Source organism: Enhydra lutris, unplaced genomic scaffold, assembly GCF_002288905.1.
Source record: "Enhydra lutris kenyoni isolate GAN:26980312 unplaced genomic scaffold, ASM228890v2 scaffoldscaffold21, whole genome shotgun sequence".
Lineage (NCBI taxonomy): Eukaryota > Metazoa > Chordata > Mammalia > Carnivora > Mustelidae > Enhydra > Enhydra lutris.
The window spans coordinates 59,547,972-59,571,957 of record NW_019154105.1 but is presented as its reverse complement, the minus strand read 5'-3'; positions in this window follow the sequence as shown (position 1 = coordinate 59,571,957).

Below are 23,986 nucleotides of genomic sequence, written 5' to 3'. Positions count from 1 at the left end.
TGGTGATTATAGGAGTCCTTGCTAAAACACTTCCAGCACTTCCAACCAACACCTCCTTAGCTTCTGCTTGCATGTCATTAGTAACAGGGGACTCACTCTGTTCCAAAGCAAGCTTCTTCACCTTAACTATGAGAGGAAGAAGATAAATCATCACTGAATCCTCAGCTCCTAGAATCATATGTGGTGTTTATCAGGGGCTCAATGAGTCTTTGTTTAAGTAGTGATATGGGGATGCAAAACACATTTACTCAATGCTCGAGTTGGATAGTTCATTAAATTCATTTTTAATGATGTACAAACTGTGGGCCAGGGATTTCAAGGAACTTTCCTGTGTTTAGTGAGTAGAATCCCACTCCCTCCACTATAATGTCTTGTAGTGTGAATTTTTCCTCTCTATAGAATTTAAAATCCACCATAGACAACAGAAAGAAACCTCATGAAACCAAATAGCAAAGAATGAAATGTCCATTCTGTAGTATTGACCTAGAGGGCCATGGATTTCAGGAATCAAAATCCATGGGAGCTGGGTCTTTGGCATAATCATGTTCATCATGACATAGGCAGAATGGACTGAACCTGACTTAGATAGGTAAAGGGGCAGAGATGAATGGCTGTCAGGCACTAGCAAAGGTACTAAGACCACAGGAGATTGGGGAGTGCACAGTAAGGGAGGGGATTCACTATAGTGAGAGGAGACTGGAAGGGAATCTTAAAAACTAAGATAAATGACAACAGGAAGCCATCAGAAGTTCTTGACTTTGGGAACAGTGAAACAAAGTGGTGCTTTATAAACAATAATTTAAAAGTGATATTTGAGATGGATTCAGGTAAGAGGGACTAGAAACCCTTATTATACCTACTAGCAGTCCAAATTACTATTTTTTTTGTTTTGTTTTAAATTTCAGTTTAAAGTTTACATTGCTTTCTCTAGCAATGCTCTGTCAAAGGCAGATATGCCAGAAGGGAAGGACCTCCCTGGTGCTCCCAAAATCTCACCATATTATGTATCTCTCTGGGTTTCAGTTTTCTTAGCTGTGAATGGGAATTAACTGATTCCATGAACTGCCTCTTCCTACTAGGAGTGACTAGGTTGTCTACTGCAGCAGATCATTCCAAACTTGGAGTAATTGGTATTAGGATGCACTGAATTTTCTTGATTTGGAATTGCCATGGTAAAAGCTATAGTTTGAGAGAGATTGTAGAGTGGTAGCACAGAGATATTTTCATTATTGTGAACAACATATAATTAAAATGAACAGGTTGACTTTAAAGCTGACATATGTCACAAAAATTAAAATGGGGAAGAGCTGAGCTTAGAATAATGACACTGAAGAAAAATAACCCTTTATAGTTGCAGAGCACATTATCATTTGTATTAGTTTATGTGGGCTAAATTGCTACAAGAAGGAAATTAAAAATGTATCAGCTCAAACACAAGAAAGCTTGTTTTTTCTTACCTAAGTCTAGCGGGGATGGATGTCCCAGGTCAGCAGAGGTGGTTGGTGGTGGGGAGACAGTTTCTCCGCCATGCAGTCTTCCAGGGACTTAGGTTGACAGTGGCTCTGCCATCTTTAACACATGGCTTCCAAGGCTATCCCAATTGTCCTTATTGATCTCTAGCCACAAAAAAAGAGAACATGGAAGAATATGGGGGTTTTTATAGCCCATCTTGATACATCACTGCCACTCACATCCTCCTGGCTCAGACCCAGTCACACAAACATGCCAAATTGCAAAGGAGGCTGGGAAATGAAGTGTACCTGTGAAGAAAGGAAGAACAGATCTTAGCAGACAGCTGTAATTCTCATAGCAGATCTAACAGGTTCTCTGATCTGTATTTTACAGATAAAGACAGTGAAATCTGGTTCAGAATTTCTTGGAAAAACCTTGGTTACATGGATCAGGGAAAATTCAAGATGACTTTATTATCTCTTTATTTATATTTCACCCCCAAATTTAATTACGTATAAGACCAAGGATTCAGAGAACACATACAGTGTGCATAGCTCTGCATCTGCATCATATACTTGGAATTAGGTGGTGGTCATAGGTCTTCTTGGCTTTCCCCCTGAAGACTGATTTCTGCATGTGTGAATGGCGAATGAAGCCTCCTTGCCTTTGATCTTGAAACACTGTTTGAAACCCATAGTCACACACCTTGCTTCCTAGATGGGTTGATTTTTTTGTATGATATACATGACATTTTAAAAAGCCCTAGATATTCACAAAGCTGTAAATTTGTCAAGGGGAGAGGGAGTCAAATTTCTTGTTGTTTTACAAAATCTTTGTAGCATTAAGATGGGGTTTTAGAATCAGACAGCGAGGAGTTCCATTTTCACTTCCTCACCTTTAATCATTTCATTTAACCCTTTAAGTCCTGGTTATATTCTTATAAGGAATAAAAATGCCCACCCTGTCCATCTTGAATGATGGTTAGAGTAAATAAGATGAGACAATGAATGTGAAAGGGTTATGATATTATAAAATGTGATGAAGACACATAGATCATTTTTGTAATACCATTTGGTACTCAGTTTTGCCTGAGTACTAAACACACATTTGCTATCATGCAAGGTTCACAGTGTTATACACCAGGTACAGCCATTATTGCCATTTTGCAAAAGAGAAAATTGTGCTTCAGAGAGCTTTGCAGTTACTTCTTTGTCCAAGGTTGGAAAGAATGAGACGGGTAGTATGAGAACATTAAGGAAAGAACACTGTCTCTCGAGGCCAAAGACTTGCATTTGAAGCCCATCTCTGATAAATATTATTTGTGTGAGTTTGGAAAAAATCACTTGTCCTCTTTGAGTCTAATTGGATAGGAAAATAGATTTTCTTCCTTTATAATCTCACAGGGTTATTATGAGGATCATAGAATCAATATATCAAAATTGTTTTTTTTTAATGGCTTTGTTAAGAGCAAATAATTCTTGGTTCTGTCTCTCAAGTCAGTTTGTGGTAGCAGGAGCCATATGAATTGAACTTTCTGTTGTTGTAGATTGCTTATAGTACCACTGAGGTCTGGGATGAGATTTGAGTGCAGAGACTCAAGCTTCCAAAGACAGATCATTGTGCTATAGAATATTAACATTGGCTGTCTTAAAAGTTTAATCTAGTAGAAGCAGTCATCAAACACAGAACCCCATTAGACGGTATCTTTTAAAGATTGTCTTTCAGCTCCAGTTGTAATAATTCTAGCAATGGGAACTAACTTATGCATAGGAGGGCACATTCTGTCTGGGTATTTGGTTTAGCCAGTATTTATTGAGCTACCTCAATAAATGCCTATACTAGCTAACCCAGAGGATTGGATCATCAAATCAGACTTACATGGATCAGAGGTCTTATATACTACCAAGATTTGCTAATAATTTCAGAGATGTAAGCAATCAAGTAGGACAGGCAAAGCAGGGAGAGGTCTGGGACATCCTGTATGATTTCCCAGATCTTGCCTTCCTGCATCACATGTGGACCCTCTGGCCCAGCATAATAGGTGAAGTCCCTAAGTGAGATTTGTGGATTACTGCACCCAGAGGAGAGGGTTTGAGTTAGGAAACATCTCCATTTTATACCCCCAGATATTTGTACAACTTATGTGACGTGATTTGGGAAATTATGGCATATAAATCCATAGGTTCTAGGTTTGTTTATCACAAGTGATTCTAAACCAGGGATATCTTGCTAAGAGCATTCTGTAAATAATGATCTTCTTCTAGGAAATACCATATTTTCCAGGATGTCCAGCTATCAGCATATATACATGTGATTATTAGATTATCTTGCTTTTCTTCTTTCTCTAGAGTGTCCTCTGATAACTGAGGGACAAATGAATCATATACCAGGTACTTTACTTCCTTCCCCTCTAGCTAAGTATGGGAAATGTAATGGTCAACAGAACAACATCTCTGACTTTGACCAAGTCATTGACTTAGGAGAGAAAAAGGAAGTAATCAGACATGTTAAATAGGACCAGCTAGTTTATGGAGTGATGATCAAGAACACTTCTCCATTATGGGTAAACATTACGTTTGTGAAAATCAGCCCAAATTCAAATTACATTTGCAACTTGGAGTGCCTATCCTTGTGAATTTTGACTTGGGATTCATATTTGAAGCTCTCCTTATTTTTCTGTATCCACAAGTAGACCTGCTGCCTGACCCAATTGGCAGTCCTTGTTCCACTTCCTAGAGCATCAGCTTTAGTTGCTCTGGAAGATGGCTGTCTTGCTGTTTGGGAGTAACACCAAGTCCCACCTAAGTGAATTTTATGTTTGCTGAATACTCTATATTTTAATACAGACCATTCCATAAAGTGCCCAAATTAGATGAAAATCCATTTAGCTATTTTCAATTGCTACAGCAATAGATACACTCACAGAGATTCATTATTTTTTTATATGCATGCAGAAGGCCAATGCTGAAGATGTATATAGGATGTCACCAGAGCAGGTAAGAGGGCCATGCCCACAAGGAGCATATAGCCAAATGAAGAAGAGGTGATAGGACTCTTCAGGCAGGAGCCAGGAACTGAGAGAATATAGACAACTTGGCAAGTGCCAAAACTACGAACAGTTTGGTCTTTACTGAACATCAGTTGCAGAGCAGGAGTGGAAGATGTTGGAGCTGGTGTGGCCAACTGGAACTAGGCAGGTCATGAGAAAACCCTAGATGCCATAAAAGAACATGGATTTTATCCTGTTGACATAATAGAGTGGAGTTTTTAGTTGCTCCAATGCTAGCCAGCTGTGACTGCTAGAAAATTTTTTCTCTTCTTGAGATGAAATCTGCTACCCTGTTATTTCTGCCCATTGTTTCTACTGCCGCCCTTAGAGCTAGAGAGAAGACATTTAACTTCTCTTTAATGTAATGATCCTCACACATTTGAAGACAGATCTCATGTTCCCCTGAGCTTCTCCAAGAGGGATGTCTTCATGTTACATGGCCTCCTAAATTGTCACCATCTGGTGTTCCCTTGAGTTCAGCATCTCCCAAGTGCCAGGGTTCAGTGTTTGGAGAAGGATACTGCTTTTGGGATTGAGGGAGGGAAAGCAATTCAGTATTGGATGCCAAGATATTGGATGCTTTGCCCCAACAAAACCTCTGTTAAATTGGTGTTCTCCATGTGAAATTCAGTTCCTTACTCCTTTCACATCCAGGTATGATTTACTTGGAGCTTCACTGATTCCAAGGAAATGTTCAAAATCCTCCATAAAGTTTGTATGTAATATCTCTGAAATTTACTTTCCTGTGGATCTTCTCTGTCTCATGTTTCTGTAGTTATGTGTGTTGTCTTTGAATGGCTCTTGCAACTTAATGGTGAAAATAGTGTTTGGCACTTGATTTGTGCTCAATAAATATTTGGTGAGTGAATCAATAGACCAACATTCAGGCAAAACTCAGCATCTTCACTGGTTGCTCCTTTGCTTCAAGCATTTCTTAAGTTGAGAAGAATTTACTGAATATTGATGGTCACCACGAAGTAGGATTGCAATTTTCTGTTCTTTGTTCCTTTTTTCAGTCCATGTTTTAAGTTCTTTCTCTTTCCCTTGCTCCTATCCAAAACTTAGTCATATGCATCAAGAACAGTATATACTGGTGAATGTTTAACAACTGGCTTTCCCAAAATTCCCACCATGGCTGATTTCCAAGTACCGATGTGGGGGGTCACTAAACATAGGGTGTGGGAGAGATGCACGGCTCTCAAGAGCTGATACAAACTGGCCCTTCAGGTCACTGTAGGGGCTCACTAAACAACGGATCTACCTTCCTTACAGAGTGATTGAGATCACAGTTACATTTTCTTCTTCTCTGATTATATCAAAAATTATGTCTAGTATAAATTAGAGTTTCAGAATGAAACTTGCTAAACTTGCAAACTAGTGGTTAACCCTTTAAACCAGTGGTACTGAACTGGGAGAAATACTGCCCCCAAGAGGTCATTTGGAGATTTGTGGGGCAACTTTTGGCTGTAGCAGTAACTGACTGTATAGGCGCTTAGTGGGCAAAGGTCAGGAATGCTGAATATCTTGCCAGAGTTACAGGACAAAAGATGGCTGCCCAAGAAATCTATGGCACAATCATTGGAAATTTCTGCTCTGCACCATGCTTCCCACGAGCTGGATTTCTGCCAGACTATAGTCCTTTATATTCTGCTAAAATTTTGTGAGAGAAATAATCATATCCTGATGCTTATAGGAAAAGGAACTTCCATGCTTAGTGACAGATGCTTATTTTATTCTTAAATGATTGAAATCAAATGCATTGGAATGAAACTTTTTTCCCTGTTAACCTTTAGCAGCATTTATAATGACCATGTTAAATCAAACCTCATTACAATGTAATGGGGCCTGACCAAAATACTGCAGGTATGATGCTGAGTAATTTCATAAATTATTAAATGGTAATTGAAAGTAATATGGCAGAATACATTCTACTCCTGAGGGAGAAAACATAGAAGACTTTGGGGGGAAATAAAGTTGGTTAAAATTATTTTACAGCATATAGTTAAGGGTTGGAAGCAGGATGAAAGAAGGGCAATAGGAGACCTGAACATCCTTTGATTTCTGGCATTGTGTTAAAATATGTAACTTTGATACAGGGGTTATGATCCTGCTCAAAACATTACAGACATCTAGACTCCTTTCCCACTGCCTGTGCTCAGGCATTTATTGGGGCAAAAGGATCAAATTCAAATTATATTTTATACTAAATGTCTCTCGATGCCATGTCTTTACTTGAATTATAGTTTACTTCAAGGACTCATTTTCTCAATTGCTTTTCAAAACCTTTATTAAAAAAAAAATCCCCATCAGTTAAGTAACTATGCTTGTTGTGAAAGAAAAAAAAACCTAAAATAATAAAGAATATAAACTTGTAGGGGAAGCCTCTTATTATCACATTCAACCTTCTTTCTAGGTGGCGTATTCTTCTGAATCCACACACACTATGCTTTTTTATTTTTTATTTTTATTATTTTTTTAAAGTTTTTTTTTTTTTTTTTTTTTTTTGAGAGAAAGCGAGAGTATGAGCAGGGGAGAGGGAGAGGGAGAAACAGACTTCCCACTAAGTAGGAAGCCCAACATGGGGTTTGATCCCAGGATCCTGGGATCATGACCTGAGTGGAAGGCATATGTGCATAATGGACAGAGTCACCCATGTCCAAAACACATTTTTTTTTAAGTTTATTTTTCTAACATAGGCCTGTACTATAGAGACTATTTTATAATTTTCTGTTTTCATTTAATATTATAGTTTGGACATCTTTTTATGTCTATGTATACAGATCTAAACTTAAAAAAATATGTTTAGGGGGAGGAGTCAAGATGGCGGAGAAGTAGCAGGCTGAGACTACTTCAGGTAGCAGGAGATCAGCTAGATAGCTTATCTAAAGATTGCAAACACCTACAAATCCAACGGGAGATCGAAGAGAAGAAGAACAGCAACTCTAGAAACAGAAAATCAACCACTTTCTGAAAGGTAGGACTGGCGGAGAAGTGAATCCAAAGCGACGGGAAGATAGACCGCGGGGGGAGGGGCCGGCTCCCGGCAAGCGGCGGAGCAACGGAGCACAAAATCGGGACTTTTAAAAGTCTGTTCCGCTGAGGGACATCGCTCCAGAGGCTTAACTGGGGTGAAGCCCACTCAGGGTCAGCGTGGCCTCAGGTCCCGCAGGGTCACAGAAGGATCGGGGGCGTCTGAGTGTCGCAGAGCTTACAGGTATTAGAACAGGGAAGCCGGCTACAGAGACAGAGCCGAGGAGAGACTCTCAGCTCGGGGTTACCTTGAACCAGTTGCAGGCTCGGTCAGCTCGGAGCGCGGCCGGAGGCAGGGTGACGGGAGTAAATCGGCGCTGTTCTCTGAGGGCGCACTGAGGAGTGGGGCCCCGGGCTCTCGGCTCCTCCGGGCCGGAGACTGGGAGGCCGCCATCTTCATTCCCACCCTCCGGAACTCTACGGAAAGCGCTCAGGGAACAAAAGCTCCCGAAAGCAAACCCAAGCGGATTACTCAGCCCGGCCCCTGGTAAGGGCGGTGCAACTCCGCCCGGGGCAAAGACACTTGAGAATCACTACAACAGGCCCCTCCCCGAGAAGATCAACAAGAAGCCCAGCCAGGATCAAGTTCACCTACCAAGGAGGACAGTTTCAATACCAAGGAGAGCAGCGTAATTCCAAAGGAGGAGAAAGCAAAGCACGGAACTCATGGCTTTCTCCCCATGATTCTTTAGCCTTGCAGTTAATTTAATTTTTTTCTTTTTCAATTTATTTTTCTTCTTCTGCTAAATTTTTTTAACTTTTACCCTTTTCTTTTTTAACGTTTTTTAACTAGTTTATCTAATATATATATATTTTTTCCTTTTTATATATTTTTCTTTATTGGTTTTCTTTTTTTAATTGTTTCTTCCTTTTTTTTTTCTTCTTCTTCTTCTTTTTTTTTTTCTTCTTTCTGAACCTCTTTTTATCCCCTTTCTCCCCCTCATGATTTGGGATCTCTTCTGATTTGGCTAAAGCATATTTTCCTGGGGTTGTTGCCACCCTTTTAGTATTTTACTTGCTCCTTCATCTACTCTTATCAGGACAAAATGACAAGGCGGAAAAATTCACCACAAAAAAAAGAACAAGAGGCAGTACCAAAGGCTAGGGACCTAATCAATACAGACGTTGGTAATATGTCAGATCTAGAGTTCAGAATGACGATTCTCAAGGTTCTAGCCGGGCTTGAAAAAGGCATGGGACATATTAGAGAAACCCTCTCGGGAGAGATAAAAGCCCTTTCTGGAGAAATAAAAGAACTAAAATCTAACCAAGTTGAAATCAAAAAAGCTATTAATGAGGTGCAATAAAAAATGGAGGCTCTCACTGCTAGGATAAATGAGGCAGAAGAAAGAATTAGTGATATAGAAGACCAAATGACAGAGAATAAAGAAGCTGAGCAAAAGAGGGACAAACAGCTACTGGACCATGAGGGGAGAATTCGAGAGATAAGTGACACCATAAGACGAAACAACATTAGAATAATTGGGATTCCAGAAGAAGAGGAAACAGAGAGGGGAGCAGAAGGTATATTGGAGAGAATTATTGGAGAGAATTTCCCCAATATGGCAAAGGGAACAAGCATCAAAATCCAGGAGGTTCAGAGAACCCCCCTCAAAATCAATAAGAATAGGTCCACACCCCGTCACCTAATAGTAAAATTTACAAGTCTTAGTGACAAAGAGAAGATCCTGAAAGCAGCCCGGGAAAAGAAGTCTGTAACATACAATGGTAAAAATATTAGATTGGCAGCAGACTTATCCACAGAGACCTGGCAGGCCAGAAAGAGCTGGCATGATATATTCAGAGTACTAAATGAGAAAAACATGCAGCCAAGAATACTATATCCAGCTAGGCTATCATTGAAAATAGAAGGAGAGATTAAAAGCTTCCAGGACAAACAAAAACTGAAAGAATTTGCAAATACCAAACCAGCTCTACAGGAAATATTGAAAAGGGTCCTCTAAGCAAAGAGAGACCCTAAAAGTAGTAGATCAGAAAGGAACAGAGACAATATACAATAACAGTCACCTTACAGGCAATACAATGGCACTAAATTCATATCTCTCAATACTTACCCTGAATGTGAATGGGCTAAATGCCCCAATCAAAAGACACAGGGTATCAGAATGGATAAAAAAACAAAACCCATCTATATGTTGCCTACAAGAAACTCATCTTAAACCCGAAGACACCTCCAGATTTAAAGTGAGGGGGTGGAAAAGAATTTACCATGCTAATGGACATCAGAAAAAAGCAGGAGTGGCAATCCTTATATCAGATCAATTAGATTTTAAGCCAAAGACTATAATAAGAGATGAGGAAGGACACTATATCATACTCAAAGGAACTGTCCAACAAGAAGATCTAACAATTTTAAATATCTATGCCCCTAACATGGGAGCAGCCAACTATATAAACCAATTAATAACAAAATCAAAGAAACACATCGACAATAATACAATAATCGTAGGGGATTTTAACACTCCCCTCACTGAAATGGACAGATCATCCAAGCAAAAGATCAACAAGGAAATCAAGGCCTTAAATGACACACTGGACCAGATGAACATCACAGATATATTCAGAACATTTCATCCCAAAGCAACTCAATACACATTCTTCTCTAGTGCACATGGAACATTCTCCAGAATAGATCATATTCTCGGTCCTAAATCAGGTCTCAACCGGTATCAAAAGATTGGGATCATTCCCTGCATATTTTGAGACCACAATGCTCTGAAGCTAGAACTCAATCACAAGAGGAAATTTGGAAAGAACCCAAATACATGGAGACTAAACAGCATCCTTCTAAAGAATGAATGGGTCAACCAGGAAATTAAAGAAGAGTTGAAAAAATTCATGGAAACAAATGATAATGAAAACACAATGGTTCAAAATCTGTGGGACACAACAAAGGCAGTCCTGAGAGGAAAATATATAGCGGTACAAGCCTTTCTCAAGAAACAAGAAAGGTCTCAGGTACACAACCTAACCCTACACCTAAAAGAGCTAGAGAAAGAACAAGAAAGAAACCCTAAACCCAGCAGGAGAAGAGAAATCATAAAGATCAGAGCAGAAATCAATGAAATAGAAACCAAAAAAACAATAGAACAAATCAACGAAACTAGGAGCTGGTTCTTTGAAAGAATTAATAAGATCGATAAACCCCTGGCCAGACTTATCAAAAAGAAAAGAGAAAGGACCCAAATAAATAAAATCATGAATGAAAGAGGAGAGATCACAACTAACACCAAAGAAATACAGACAATTATAAGAACATACTATGAGCAACTCTACGCCAACAAATTTGACAATCTGGAAGAAATGGATGCATTCCTAGAGACATATAAACTACCGCAACTGAACCAGGAAGAAATAGAAAGCCTCAACAGACCCATAACCAGTAAGGAGATTGAAACAGTCATCAAAAATCTCCAAACAAACAAAAGCCCAGGGCCAGACGGCTTCCCGGGGGAATTCTACCAAACATTTAAAGAAGAACTAATTCCTATTCTCCGAAACTGTTCCAAAAAATAGAAATGGAAGGAAAACTTCCAAACTCATTTTATGAGGCCAGCATCACCTTGATCCCAAAACCAGAAAAGGATCCCATCAAAAAAGAGAACTACAGACCAATATCCTTGACGAACACAGATGCAAAAATTCTCACCAAAATACTAGCCAATAGGATTCAACAGTACATTAAAAGGATCATTCACCACGACCAGGTGGGATTTATTCCAGGGCTGCAAGGTTGGTTCAACATCTGCAAATCAATCAATGTGATACAACACATTATAAAAGAAAGAACAAGAACCATATGATACTCTCCATAGATGCTGAAAAAGCATTTGACAAAGTACAGCATCCCTTCCTGATCAAAACTCTTCAAACTGTAGGGATAGAGGGCACATACCTCAATATTATCAAAGCCATCTATGAAAAACCCACCGCAAATATCATTCTCAATGGAGAAAAACTGAAAGCTTTTCCGCTAAGGTCAGGAACACGGCAGGGATGTCCGTTATCACCACTGCTATTCAACATAGTACTAGAAGTCCTAGCCTCAGCAATCAGACAACAAAAGGAAATTAAAGGCATCCAAATCAGCAAAGAAGAAGTCAAACTATCACTCTTCGCAGATGATATGATACTATATGTGGAAAACCCAAAAGACTCCACTCCAAAACTGCTAGAACTTGTACAGGAATTCAGTAAAGTGTCAGGATATAAAATCAATGCACAGAAATCAGTTGCATTTCTCTACACCAACAACAAGACAGAAGAAAGAGGAATTAAGGAGTCAATCCCATTTACAATTGCACCCAAAACTATAAGATACCTAGGAATAAACCTAACCAACGAGGCTAAGAATCTATACACAGAAAACTATAAAGTACTCATGAAAGAAATTGAGGAAGACACAAAGAAATGGAAAAATGTTCCATGCTCCTGGATTGGAAGAATAAATATTGTGAAAATGTCTATGCTACCTAAAGCAATCTACACATTTAATGCAATTCCTATCAAAGTACCATCCATTTTTTTCAAAGAAATGGAGCAAATAATCCTAAAATTTATATGGAACCAGAAAAGACCTCGAATATCCAAAGGAATATTGAAAAAGAAAGCCAAAGTTGGTGGCATCACAATTCCAGACTTCAAGCTCTATTACAAAGCTGTCATCATCAAGACAGCATGGTACTGGCACAAAAACATACACATAGATCAATGGAACAGAATAGAGAGCCCAGAAATAGACCCTCAACTCTATGGTCAACTAATCTTTGACAAAGCAGGAAAGAATATCCAATGGAAAAAAGACAGCCTCTTCAACAAATGGTGTTGGGAAAATTGGACAGCCACATGCAGAAAAATGAAATTGGATCATTTCCTTACACCACACACGAAAATAGACTCAAAATGGATGAAGGATCTCAATGTGAGAAAGGAATCCATCCAAATCCTTGAGGAGAACATAGGCAGCAACCTCTTCGACCTCAGCCGCAGCAACATCTTCCTAGGAACATCGCCAAAGGCAAGGGAAGCAAGGGCAAAAATGAACTATTGGGATTTTATCAAGATCAAAAGCTTTTGCACAGCAAAGGAAACAGTTAACAAAACCAAAAGACAACTGACAGAATGGGAGAAGATATTTGCAAATGACATATCAGATAAAGGGCTAGTGTCCAAAATTTATAAAGAACTTAGCAAACTCAACACCCAAAGAACAAATAATCCAATCAAGAAATGGGCAGAGGACATGAACAGACATTTCTGCAAAGAAGACATCCAGATGGCCAACAGACACATGAAAAAGTGCTCCACATCACTCGGCATCAGGGAAATACAAATCAAAACCACAATGAGATACCACCTCACACCAGTCAGAATGGCTAAAATTAACAAGTCAGGAAATGACAGATGCTGGCGAGGATGCGGAGAAAGGGGAACCCTCCTACACTGTTGGTGGGAATGCAAGCTGGTGCAACCACTCTGGAAAACAGCATGGAGGTTCCTCAAAATGTTGAAAATAGAACTCCCCTATGACCCAGCAATTGCACTGCTGGGTATTTACCCTAAAGATACAAACGTAGTGATCTGAAGGGGCACGTGCACCCGAATGTTTATAGCAGCAATGTCTACAATAGCCAAACTATGGAAAGAACCTAGATGTCCATCAACAGACGAATGGATAAAGAAGATGTGGTATATATACACAATGGAATACTATGCAGCCATCAAAAGAAATGAAATCTTGCCATTTGCGACGACGTGGATGGAACTAGAGCGTATCATGCTTAGCGAAATAAGTCAATCGGAGAAAGACAACTATCATATGATCTCCCTGATATGAGGGAGAGGAGATGCAACATGGTGGGTTAAGGGTGTAGGAGAAGAGTAAATGAAACAAGGTGGGATTGGGAGGGAGACAAACCATAAGTGACTCTTAATCTCACAAAACAAACTGAGGGTTAATGGGGGGAGGGGGTTGGGGGGGTGGGATTATGGACATTGGGGAGGGTATGGTGCTATGGTGAGTGCTGTGAAGTGTGTAAACCTGGCGATTCACAGACCTGTACCCCTAGGGATAAAAAGATATTATATGTTTTAAAAAAATAAAACTTAAATAAAAAAAAATGTTTAAAGTATGTCATAAATTGTGCATAACTTTAGCACAGATCCTTACAATTTTCCCCCAAATGAATATAGCCATGTAACCATCATTTAAAATAAGATGGAATATAACACTACCCTGAATTCTCCCTTATACCCCTCCAAGTCATTTTACCCATTCTCTCTGAATGTAACTACTATTTTGAATCATCACTATAGATATATTTTGCCTTTTCTTGAGATTAAATTAGCTGAATCTTTTAACATGAAATTTTTGGTGTCTGGACTCTTTTGCTTGTTATGGATGTGAAATTCTGCTATTGTGTGGAGTAGTAGTTCATTTTTATTGCTGCAGAATATTCTATTGTATGATTCTACTATAACCTATTCATTCTGCTTTTGGTGGACTTTCAGATTATTTGTAGTTCTGGGCTACTATGAATAATGTCTTTAGACATATGTATCTTTTGATGAACATGCATATATATTTTTTTCTTGGGCACACACATGGGAATGGAATTGCTGTGACAGAAGACCTATGCAAATTCAGCATTAGCTGCTATTGCCAACAGTTTTTCCTAAGTGATTGTAAGAATTTATATTTCCACAGGTGGTGTGTGAGGGTTCCAGTTGCTTATGCTATTTCCAGCATGTAGTAGGAGTTTTTCTCTAATTTAAACTTAAGCCAATTTTGTGGTTATCAAATAATAATTCATTGTGGCTCTATTTTGTATTTTCCTTATGAGTTAACATACTGAACATCTTTTCAAATGCTTATTAGCCTCTTGGTTATCATCTTTTGATAAGTGCCTGGACAAATCTTTTGTTTTTATTTTATTGGGTTGTTTTCTTTTTCTTAGAGATTTATTGGCGTTCTTCATATATTCTGAATATAAGTACTTTTTGGATACATGTATTGCAAATATCTTCTCTCACTTTGTGCTTTGACTTCCCACTCTGAAGCATCTTTCACTGAAGGCTAATTCATCTGTATTTTCTTTTATTAGTGTTTTCTGCATTTTGTTTGAGAAATTTTTGCCTATCCTAATGAAGCTATTGTCTTATATTATCTTCCGTGTTACTGTTTCACCTGTCACAATGAAATTTATGATGAATCTGAAATCAGTTTTTGTATGTGGTGTGAGGAGAGAGGTAAGGTTCATTGATTTGGCATTATTTATTGAAAAAACTTGTGCTTCTTCCATTGCATTTCATGGGTAAATTTTGTGCTACGTCAGAAGTGTATATATGGACGGTTGTTTCTGGAGACTCTACTCTATTCCTTTTTAGTCTATGGTCTATCGTTTCTTCACCACCACACTTAGAATTGTGGTTTTGTAAGAGTAGGTATCTGGTAATATTAATCATTCAATTTTGGTCTTCCTCAAGGTTATTCACTATTCTGAATATTTTTCACTTCTATATTCATTTTAGAATCATCTCATCAATTTCCATGGGATTTTGTTGGAATTTAATCTATAGATCAACTTGGGGAGAATTGATATCTTTGGGATATTGAGTCTTTTAATCCATGAAAATGGTATAACTCTTCATTAATTTAGTTCTTCCTTAACTTTCTTCTATAATGTTTATTTTTTTGTGTGTGTGTAGAAGCCCTGCCCATTTAAAAAATTATATTGATTCCTAGATATTGATGTATTTGAATGGTAGGTATTGTTACTTATATTTTTGTAAATTTCATTTCTAATTATTTGATATTGGGATGTAGAAATATAATTAATTTTTGTATGTTGACTTTGTAATCAGAAATCTTAAAAATAATTTATTTTCATAATTTATTTGTAGTTTTTTGCATTTTCTGTTAATATTATAAATTTGTGAATAATAACACTTTAATTTTTTATTTTAATTTTTTTGTATTTTATTGCACTGGTTAAAACTTCTAGAGTAATGATGAAAAGAAGAGGTGATAGCAGCATTAGTGAGAGAGTATCATGACTTGTGTTAAAATGGTAAGGCCAACTTCATTCAGTACTGTCATAATAGGGGCAAGGACTACTGCAATGGGGTTTTGCAGTAAGGGAGAGAGAGATAGGGCTTAATTCATAATAAGACAAAGGAAAGTATGGATTTATAGCCATAGGACATGGTTTGGGGGAGGAAGGCAGCAAATAAAAAATTACAAATAGTGTAGGGCAGTTCTCTGCTAAACTGACGTAGTAGTAGGATTCTTGCTGTGAAAGCAGGCCAGGGTAATCAGATGTAACCTGGGGATGACGGGAGATGAGAAATTTGTTTAGATAATGAAGGTGGGTAGGGGATTCTGGCTAAACTGACTTAGCAGGATTCTTGCTAAAACTGGATTCAATAGCCTGGAGGCAAAAGCCCAAGTTTTGGGCTCCTTGAGTGCAGGGCTCATAGAAACTTGATTAAACTTTGGCCAAGAAGAGAATCTTTGTTAGCAGAATAAACCCTTTTCACGTGTCACTGCATTGCATTTGCTTTGCTATTACTTTGTTTTGGACTCTTGCATGTGTGTTAATTACAGAAATTGGTTTGTAGGGGCACCTGGGTGGCTCAGTGGGTTAAGGCCTCTGCCTTTGGCTCAGGTTATGATCCCAGGGTTCTGGGATTGAGCCCTCCATCGGGCTCTCTGTGCAGCAGGGAGCCTGCTTCCTCCTCTCTCTCTCTGCCTGCCTCTCTGCCTACTTGTAATCTCTGCCTGTCAAATAAAATAAATAAAATCTTAAAAAAAAAAAAAAGAAATTGGTTTGTACTATTTTGTTTTATAATTTCATTGATAGATATTGGGGTTGAGGTTATGCTAATATCCTAACAAGAGATATCATTCTTCCTATTCATGGGAAGAGTTAATGTAAGTTTGGCATTATTTCTTGTTGAATATCTGAAAGAATTCCCTAGTTAAGCTATTGTGGACTGAAGTTTTCTTTGTGGGGAAACTTTTACTTATGGATTAACTTCTTTAATGCACGCTGGAATACTCAGACCTTTTATTTATTCCATTCCAGTTTTGGTAATCTATACTTTTAAGAAATCTGTCTATTTATTCTGAGTTTTCAAGCTTATTCTCAAAAGTCATTGCTATTGTCTTATTATTTTATGGCTGTAGAAACTGTGAGGGTGTCTCTTTTTCTCCTTGATATCAGTAATTTGTGCCCTTTCCATTTTGCTTTTTCTTGAAGTTGTAGGAAGTTTATAAATTGTATTAATCTTAAAATTTTTACTTTTTAAAATTTCCCTTGAATTTCATTTACAGTTCTTTTTCATGCTACTTGATAAAAGCTTGGTCATGGATCTTCAGCCTTTTTTATTTCTTTTTAAATGTCTGTATTTGAGGCTATCCGTTTTTCTTTAAACACTATTAGTAGTTATAATTCAGTTCTTTTTTTTTTCAGTTCTTATAATTCAAATCTTTTCTCATTTTATTTTACTTTTGTGGTGTTTACAAGTGTATTGCATCATTGCTTAATTCCCAAGCATTTGGGGATTTTTTCTATTTTTGTTTTTGTTATTGATTACTAGTTTATTACCTTTTGACATCAGGAACACATTGTGTTGATTGATTTTTGAAATTTTCTGAGGTATGCTTTAGAGATAAGCATATGATCAGGTAGTAAATGTCGTATGTGTACTTGAATAAGTGTGTATTCTGTACTTGTTGGTTGTAGTGCTCCATATATGACCATTTAGTTAAATTGGTTAATCATAATATTCAAAACTTCAGTATTCTTGTTGATTTTTTGTTTGTTTGGTCTATTTACTCTATTGATTACTGAGAAAGCTGTTTTAATTTTTTTTAAAAGATTTTATTTATTTATTTGACAGAGAGAAAGAGAAAGAGAGCAGGAACACAAGCAGGGGGACTGGGAGAGGGGGAAGTGGGTTTCCTGCTAAGCAGGGAGCCCAATGTGGGGCTCCATCCTAGGACCCTGGGATCATGACCAAAGCCAAAGACAGATGCTTAACAACTGAGCCACCCAAGAGACCAGAAAAAGCTGTTTAAAAATCAATACTTATTTGTAGATTTTTTCCCTTGTATTTCTGTCAGGTTTTGGCATAAATATAAGGCTATATTTTTTAAATGTTTAGAAATTTAGGAGATATATATATACATCCTAAACTATATATATATACACACACACACACACACACACATATATATATAAAACCTTTTATTCTTATAAAAATTTCTCTATTTTTTGTAACACTTTTTACCTTAAAACTATTTATAAGGTTAATATAGATACATGAGTTTTCTTTCAATTATTTTTTGCCTGGTATCCATTTCTCTGTTCTTGTGTACTTATTCTCTTTTTAAATTTATTTAATTCAAGATAGATACATGCAATCTTCCTTCTCTTTTTATTTATTTATTTACTATTTATTTATTTATTTAAAAAATATTTAATTTTAGTTTTTTTAGTGTTCCAAAATTCATTGTTTGTGCATCATACCCAGTGCTCCACGCAATATGTGCCCTCCATAATACCCACCACCAGGCTCACCCAACCCCCCAGCCCCTCCCCTCCAAAACCCTCGGTTTGTCTCTCAGAGTCTACAGTCTCTCATGGTTTGTCTCCCCCTCGGATTTCCTCCATCTCACTTCTCTCCATCTCCCAATGTCCTCTGTGTTATTTCTTATGCTCCACAAGTAAGTGAAACCATATGATACTTGTATACTTATTCTTGCTTGAATATCCCAGTGTGACAATTTTTCTTTGAATTGAAATATTTAGCCTATTTACATTTATTGTAAGTTGCTTATATATTTGTTAAATTGTTTTATTATTTGCTTATTCCATTGTACTTATTCACTTATTGTCCTTCAATATATATTTTTTCTTCCATGTTTTTCTTCCCTTAGGATTAATTATTTTTTGTAAATTATATCCTCTGCTATTAGTTTATTTCACATACATTCACATTCCCCTATTTAATACACACTATAATTTTGTTACTCTTTTTGAGATTACCCAAAAGATTGTTCTTCCACTCCATGAAGATGGGATGTTTTTTCATTTCCTTCATTTGTGTTTCTTGTATTTGGTCTTTTTTTTTTTTTTTTTTAAAGATTCTATTTATTTATTTATTTAACAGACAGAGATCACAAGTAGGCAGAGAGAGAGAGGAAGAGAAGCAGGCTTCCCACTGAGTGGAGAGCCTGATGCAGGGCTCGAGCCCAGGACCCTGAGATCATGACCTGAGCCAAAGGCAGAGGCCTTAACCCACTGAGCCGCCCAGGCACCCCTCTTGTATTTGGTCTTAATCTTAAAAAAATTTTGTTTAATTTACTGAGCAAAATATTCCAGATTGGTAAGTTGTTTTTGCTCAGCACTTTAAATTTCATTATATTGTTTTTGGCTTCCATAATTCCTGTTAAGAAGTCAAAAGAGATTTTTTTTTCTCCTGTTTTTTAAAATTTTTACTTTGTCTAAGTTTTTCAATAGTTTTTCTATGATGTTCTTTTTGTCACCTTTTTTTGTTTGTATTCATGTTGTTCTGGTTCTGAGATATTCTTGAATCTGTGGCTTATTGTTTTTCACCAGTTTTGGAATGTTCTCAGCCAATCTTTGAATATTTTTCTGATTAATTGTCTCTCCACTCTTCTGCCTCCACATTCCATGCATCTTTTTCAATTTTTTCTCTATATTCATCTCTTTGTGTATGCATCAAAATGGACATTTTTTACTGATTTGTTTCAGTTTACTGATTTTCTCTTTTGTTTTCTTTAATCTGCCTTTTATTCTAATTTTAGTTGTTATATTTTCAATTTTAGAATTTGAGATATTTATTATAAATATCAGTTTATAGATACTAAAACTTTATCTCATCCTATATTTTATTGAGTTCATTAACTATAATTTCTTTTAAGTTTTTCTGAAATCCCGTTGTGTGATCACCTTTGGGTAAATTTCTATTGCCTATTTTTTCTTTTGGTTTTTGGTCATTTGTTATTTTGTTCTGCCATGACTTCTGATTTTTTATTAAATTCCCAACATTGTATATAGGAAATTTTAGAAGCTCTGAATGACATTACTTTCCTAGAGAGAAGATTTACTTTTCTTCTTGTAGTTATATAACATATGAGAAGTTATCAATTTAAGCTAGGTTTCTAGCTTTATTAGGGCTTATCTTTTTATATGTTTCCTTACTTTTTGGTTCTAGTCTTATAATGTTCTCAATCTAAAATCTGCGTTTTCTTTTTTTTTTTTTTTTTTTTTAAAGATTTATTTTATTTGACAGAGAGAGATCACAAGCAGGCAGAGAGGCAGGCAGAGAGAGAGGAGGAAGCAGGCTCCCTGCTGAGCAGAGAGCCCGATGCGGGGCTCGATCCCAGGACCCTGAGATCATGACCTGAGCCGAAGGCAGCGGCTTAACCCACTGAGCCACCCAGGCGCCCCAAATCTGCGTTTTCTATTGGGGTTTTCTTCCATGATGGACTCTAGTCTCCAATTTATTTCACCTTACTTCTGTAAGAATGCCTATGTCTTTGCTTAGATTTTAAACTTCCTAGTAGCTGCTTTTTGTTTGATTTTTTCCCATTATCTAGTTCTATAAAGCCATAGTCAGGAATCAGGGAGTAATTGGGCAAAATTACATGAGTAATTTTGGACTTACTTTTCTGTAGTGCCCTTTTCTCTGGACCCCTTCACTCCTGGCTGTTTTCGTCACCTTTAATTACATTGTTTTGTCTTTCTGTTTCAGTGAGACTGCTGCAACTGTATTTGTTTTCTGTTTACCCTCAATGCCCTTTCCCGAAGATTGGCAAAACCCCAGAGGATAAAAGTGACAATGGAGTACAGTTCATCTTGGTACTTTCTCTTTCCTTGGGATTCTGGCCTCTTAATTCTTATCTGCCTTGGTTGTTTTCTGATACCTTCAAAAAGTATCTTTTTAAAATGTATTTTAACCAGTTTTTAGGTTGTTCTCAATAGAAGGGTTGCTATGACATAAAATAGTCATACTTAATGGGACTATTTTATTCATTTTGAAAATTGTACACAATTTCAAGTTTCAGATATACCAAGTTTCAGGTATTTAGTACCCTGTTGGAGTTCTGGTCTAAGTTTTCACTATTATGAATGATACTACATGAATACTCTTGTAATATAATTTCATGCAACTTTACAACTATTTTTTTAGAATAAATTGCTTATACAGAATGGCTGGAAATAGTTTACATCACTTTTGCCCATCTTACATTTGCTGGAACTCAGTTTCATGGCTTCAACCTAATTGCAAGGTAAACTGGGGAATTTAGACTTTTTGTATGTACAGAAAGAGTAAATGGTGTGGCAAAGGCAGCATTGTCTTTCTACTAACTACTCCCTAACTATTGTCTCTAACTCCAGACTTTCCCTTTGTAACCCATACACTATATTACCACTTGACTTAATATCCTTAAATATCACTTCTCAAGAGTCACAAGTAAATCAAAATCTTTTAGGGTCTTCCTTTTGCTTAGGAAATGAATTCATGGGGTGCCTGTGTGGCTCAGTGGGTTAAAGCCTCTGCCTTCGGCTCAGGTCATGATCCCAGGGTCCTGGGATAGAGCTCCACCTGGGGCTCTCTGCTCAGCAGGGAGCCTGCTTCCTCCTCTCTCTCAGCCTGCCTCTCTGCCTACTTGTGATCTCTCTTTGTGTCAAATAAATAAATAAATAAATAAGAAAATGAATTCATGACTTTTACAAATGTATTAAGTGAAAAAAACTGGAATAATGATAGTTTATGTTTCTGAACCTTGTTCTTTTATCATCTTGCCCTGATGCTTTTTTTTCTTTTTATTGATAGAAGTGAGATGATGTGAAAGATTAAGAGGGGCTCTAGTTTACAGTTGGGTGGAGATGATCATGCTTATTGAGGCCATCTCTTCCCAAACACCACTGTAGCTGTAAGGGCAAAGACAGAGCAAAGAAAGACAGAAAAGCAAGGGATGAACATTGGTTCTGCTGCATCCAACAATTAGACTATGTTTCACCTAGTCAGTTTTTCTGTGGTGTCTGTGTTTCCTGCTGTATTGCACAACTCTGATTGTAGGATGAAACAGAAGACGTATTATGATACTCCAATCTCTGTTTAGGAAAATCATCAGAAAGGACAGGGTTTGGCTTTGGGAAAGATAGGCAGTCTTAAGACAGTCATAGGTTGTGTGTGTGTGTGTATCTGGTGCTCACACTAAATGTCTCAGGCCTTGAAGCTAAAGACATCATCTCCAGCACATTTTTATTTATTTGGAGCCATTCAGATTAGTCTTCATAGAAGCAGTCACACTTCAGGGTTCTGACTTTGTTAAGTGCCTCCTCAGCTCTCTGCCAGAAGATCCAGTTTAAGGCCTCACAAGTGGATCTCTTGAGAGTTATTTGTTTTTAATCTGCAGTGAGAGGACCAGCCTGGTGGGAGACCTGCAGCCCTAGTATTTCAACTGTCCTTTTTAGGAAATGGGAGTCCTCCAGGTTCATTATCTAGTTCTTTGTGGACCATTAGGTTGTCCTTTCTGACAGGGGTTAATGAGCCCAGTGATAGAACACTTGTGTAGGCATAATCCCTGAGTACCTTCTCTGAAATAGCACAACACTGACCACAATTAAAAAATCATTGATGTTGTTGGCAATCCTAGTATTCTCGGTTTGAAAGTAGATATCAAGAAGCAAATTGCCAGGGCACCTGGGTGGCTCAGTCATTAAGCGTCTGCTTTCAGCTTGGGTCATGATCCCAGGGTCCTGGGATCAAGCTCCACATTGGGCTCCCCACTCAGCAGGAAGCCTGCTTCTCCATCTCCCACTCCCCCTGCTTGTGTTCCCTCTCTTGCTGTGTCTCTCTCTGTCAAATAAATAAAATCTCTTTAGAAAGAAGCAAATTGCCTCCTTAGGTTCTGACTTTTGCCATTTATTAGCTCTGTGACCTGAAGAAAGTTACCTAAACTATTCATGTCTCAGTCTTCTTGAATACAACCTGAGAACAATAATGGTACTATCCCTACAAGTCCCTGTGAGAATTAAATGAGGTAATTAAAAAAAAGAGTTTGAATAATGCCTGAAATATAGGAGGCCCTATATATACGTTAGATGCCTTTATTATAAATGATTAGTTATCCCATCATTTAATTTATATAACAGTCCTCTAAGGTAGACATTTCACTTTTATTCCCCTTTTACATATGAGGAAATTAAGGTAGAATGGTTAAGTGACTTATCCCAGCTAACCATATTTAACATTACAGTACTGGAATTCATAACCAGGCAATCTAAAGAGTACCAGATATGAAGGAAGTGTGACACTTCACTCCAAGGAGATTTATATTACAACATAGAAGCTAGACACTCTAATGCCACATGATTGTGGTTTCTGCTGACTTTTATGGCTTCATCAAGGTATGGGGGATAAAGGATACATAATTCTGGGGTAAGAACTAGAGTCAGAAAATTTGGGTCTGAACTCCAATTCTGCCTCTAGTAGTGGCTGTTTGACCTTCAATTTACTTTAGCTGTGTAAGTTCAAAGTTCTTGATCTGCAAAATCCTGAAATGCTGTTGTGTATTAATGTATATAAAATAATTAGCAAATATCCTAGTATAGCATAAGTTTTCAGAAAGTGATAGCTATTGTGGTAGATTCCACACTGGCCCCATTTCTTTTCCTTTTCTGTTTTGATACTTTTTCCATGTAACTTTTTAGTGTCTTCCACTAGGTATCTAGATTCAGTCGTATGACACACTTTGACCGCTATAATGGAGGTGGAAAGTACAGTGTGCCAGTTCTAAATCTCTTGTATCTCTATCATCACAATGAGTACATGCAGATGCTGTGCAGGTAAGAGACATGTGGAGTGGGGTTGAGTTATAGAGTGTGATGCAGAACTAGGATTTGAGTCCAGATCTATCTGACTTCATAATTAGATTTCTTCTCCACTTGGCTAGTCTTCATAGTATTAGCATTGCTATAGGAAAAACTTAGGGACAGATATAGGACAAGATTTTGTGTTTTTTTTTTCCCTCTTTAATGCGTTAGATTGGATTGCTAAGATATATTGCACAATAAACTTATAGTTAACCAAAATGTAGCTACAACAATGAGCAATAAAGAGAGAAAGAAAAAGAAAATTTGTATTTATGAGAACAAAATCACTTTTATAAAATCTATATAGGTAATGCAGAGCAGCTCTTCTGTAGTCTTGTCTAATGTGTAACTTCTTTGGTAACTTGTGAGAACAAATTTAATAGAGTATGCCTCCTTGACATTTTATAGATCCACCAGCCTGAAGTGAGTTAGGTGCAGTTGTGCTTGTCACCAGAGGACTGGTATTGTATAATAAAGAATGAGGCTGGCCTTTGTTCCAGTTCCGGAAAGGAGACTCTAA